The following is a 3899-nucleotide window of genomic DNA, read 5'->3' on the forward strand; positions in this document are numbered from 1 at the left end:
CCAATTCCCCAATAAATATCTTTAAAAAAAAAAGAACTATGAATTCCACAATTCTGTTATAAATATGCATGCAATTATAAGCATTAGACCAGTAAATTGAACTTTGTGTTCCATTTTAGATTGATGAAATAACATGCATCTATTTATTAGGTATATGCAGTGTTTTGTCTACTTTTGTATTATTACAGTAGTTTCATACTTTTTCTAACAAAAAACTCTTTGATATGTGTGTGTGTGTGTGTGTGTGTGTGTGTGTGTGTGTGTGTGTGTGTGTGCACAAGAGTTCTAGAGTGTCTCTGGAATTTAACTGTGGAATGTAGACTATTGCATCATGCAACATACCCGTGTTCCCAATTCCCTTACCCAAATTAATTTGCCCGTGCCAATAGTTCTTGGTGAGGTTGTACTGAACCCTGGAGAAATCTTGGGAATGGGGAGGGATTGTTGGAAATTTCTGACAGGGACATTTTGTCTGTCCCAAGAATCAAGATGGGATATAACGGGCAAGTCAAGAAAGCTAACCATCAATGTGCAGACAATTCCAATATGAAGAAAATTGCAGTGTTTTTCCACAACTTCAAATACCCTTCTAGATAGGTTGAAAGTGAAAGCCTTGTTTGTCATTATTGAATCCTAGAACCAAACTCGGTTTTATTCATCCAGCACATTTTTTTGCAGTTTCTGTGTATACTGAATATTTAGAAATGTAACTACTGTGTCATTTGAAGAAAGATTCTCTTTTCTTTATTCAGATTTTCCCTAGATTTAGATACATTTTGGAAAATCACATTTCTTAAAGCAACCTTGTGGCATTTTAACCCCCACACAAACCACCTATATTAGCCTATTTCCATGAACAGGTTCAGATGTCTGCATATTTTGTTTTCAAGTGTGTTTGTACCCGAGAATTTACATATAAAAACCTGTGTCATTTCATTATAACTTCCTCCCTGCAGTCCATGCTACCCTGCCTATTCCCTTTTCCTGGCCGACACCGCCATAGCCTAGCTGCTATGAAAGCTGACTGCTAACTGCTCAAAGGTACTCCTTCAGAGAATTCCTTTGGTCATAACGGGAGATCTCTCAACCCCTGCTATGATCCAAATGTTTGTGCCCCACCCCCCACCCCTGCCCCGATTCCTGTGTTGAAATCTTAAAGCCTTCTGTGATAATATCAGAAGTGAGGTCCTTGAGGGTTCTTAGGTTCTGGGGATAGATCCCTCATGAAGGGGATTCATGCTTTTATAAAACAGACCCCAGAGCGCTCCCTCACCCTTTCTACCATGTGAAGATGAAACTGAGGTCTGTGACCCTGAAGAGAACCTTAATCAGACTATGCTGGCGCCCTGACCTTGGACTCCCAGCCTCCAGAGCTGTGAGAACTACATTTCTGTTTATAAGCTACTCTGCCTGTGGTATTTGGTATAAGCCTGAACAGGCTAACACAACTAAGGTGTGACCAGTTCTGTTGTGTCATTCTCTGACTACACTGTCTAATATGGGAACTACTAGCCACATGTGGCTAATGAAATTTATATTTAAAGTAATGAAGTTGAAAACTTCATTTCTTTGGGCTCAAGAGCAACCTTTGGCTAGTGGCTACTGTTTTGGACAACAGATATAGGGTATTTCCATCATGACATAAAATTTTATTGGACAGCATTGCTCTGGGCACTGCTAGATGAAAATAAAAATAAGATGCAGGTTATGCCTGAAATTTAAAATTTTCTAGTAGCCACATGAAAAAAAAAACATTCAAAAAAAGGTGAAGTTAATTTTAATAATACATTTATTTACCCAATGTATTCAAAATGTTATCATTTAACTATGTAATCAATATTAAAATTATTATCAATAGATTTTCCATTATTTTTTATACTAAGCCTTAAAACTCAGGTGGGTATTTTAAACTTACAATGTATCTCAATTTGACAACTAAATTTTCATCAGAAATACTTGGTCTGTATTTAGATTTCATACTATTTACAGTTGAAAAGTGGATTCACATACTCCAGGTTTTCCAAACAGTTTTCCAACACTTGAATGAATTTTAAATTAATTAAAATAAAATCGAATACAAAATTTAACCCTTCAGTCAAACTAGCTACATTCAAGTGTGCTACACATGTGAAGTGGCCACAGAATTGGACAACATGGTTCCAAAGCTCCTCATAGTATGGGGTTGAAGCTAGACTCCAGCTGAGAGCACATCATTATTTAGATCCTACTTCTGCCTTTCCTGCTTCCCTCACTCCCTGCTCCTGAGAGCACTCTCTCAAGAAATTCCATGTGCCCAAATCCCAGTGCCAGACTCTGCTTCTAGTGAAACTTACCTAAGACATTAATTTTTTATTCCTCTCTTATTACCATTAATGTATAGCATTTATTTTTCTATATGTATACATTTTATATTAGCTATTTGCTTCATTTCAAGAAGTAAAGAGGAAAATTCAAAATATTTTTATTTTCTTAGGAGAAGGCATTAGGTCTGATAGTCTGAGAGCCATTTTGCTACAAATATTGGGTTGTCAGAAAGGTCATGACGCATTTTTGCAATGAAAAACAGAACAAATGTGTCATGACTTTTCTGGCCACCCAATGTAAATGTGAGATTATATGCTTACCAGTTTACTTTGGTGTATTTTATCTGCAGAGCATAGCAATCAGGACATTTTCAAATATTTACTAAAATATAAATATTACTGTATAAAATATAAGATTGCTAGCAGCAATATTCTGCTATTGTCAGAAACATTAAATACACAATGGTACTGCTAACCATCTTTCTGAGCAATCAGACCACAAATTAATTCCAATAATAAAAAATACGAACTAGGCACTGTTTTCATCTCCCTTTGCTAACAAGCTCAAAATCAAATTGTAGCAATAGTTGATACAGCATTTTATAAGCAACTTACAATAACTGAAAGGCTATTTTTATTATTGGTAATTACACCTATCACAAAAGTGCCTGTGAACATAATAGAAAAAAAGGGGGGGGGACAGATAATTTAAAGCAGGTTATGAAAATACAAAAGTTGAGCCATTTGGGAAAAAAATGGAATCAGCTTGGACTTGTGCTAGAACAGACAAGCAGAATTAGACAAGACCCACCTCTGGCCTCTTAAATGTTTTTATTCATAATCATTTTCTGACATTCTAAGATCTCATAAGGAAAAAGTGTGGGTGCAGTTGCGAGAACAAGGCTTTTAAAATCAATTAATTAACTAAAATTGTTTGAAACTCAGTCTTATATTTAAAAGGAAATAATAGCTGCTGTACAGGTTTTATTTTTTTATGTGAGAATTAAATGTGCCAATTTATGTTAAATTATACATACATTGTTATTTAGAGAATTCACTGAAGAATAATGTAGTCAAAGTAAGTAAAATGATAGAGATTATAATAATTTGGAGAGCTTTCTGAAATCTGTATAACTTTCTCTAAGTCTCAGAGAAAGGGAAAACTTGAGAAATAAAATAGATTGGTATGGCTCTTAAAAAGAATATAATGGGATGATAGTTCAAGCTGGCGTGGTCTGCTCACTCTCTAAACCTGGTTGAGGTGCTCAGGAGGGACATGGCTCTAGGGAGAGAAGGCGTTGCTCAGATATGTATGTAGGAAGGGAGAGTTGAAGTAATTATAGTATTTGAATTTTACGGGTTAAAAGCTGACGAAGGTCACCATTTAAATAAAAGTGTTGACCCAGAGCCAGTCAATTTATGGAAGCTAATTACAATCACGACTCTTAAATTCCTTTGTTTAATAATAAAACGGATACCTATTTGAAGTAGTCTGTGCTGTTCATGAAAATATGGTACCCCCGAGCTCTTCTGATCTTACCTGTGAGTTACGTCATCACAGTCTAAAAGGCTTCCTGGCTTTCCTATAAGTGTGAA

The sequence above is a fragment of the Hipposideros armiger genome, unplaced genomic scaffold, assembly GCF_001890085.2.
Source record: "Hipposideros armiger isolate ML-2016 unplaced genomic scaffold, ASM189008v1 scaffold_769, whole genome shotgun sequence".
Classification (NCBI taxonomy): domain Eukaryota; kingdom Metazoa; phylum Chordata; class Mammalia; order Chiroptera; family Hipposideridae; genus Hipposideros; species Hipposideros armiger.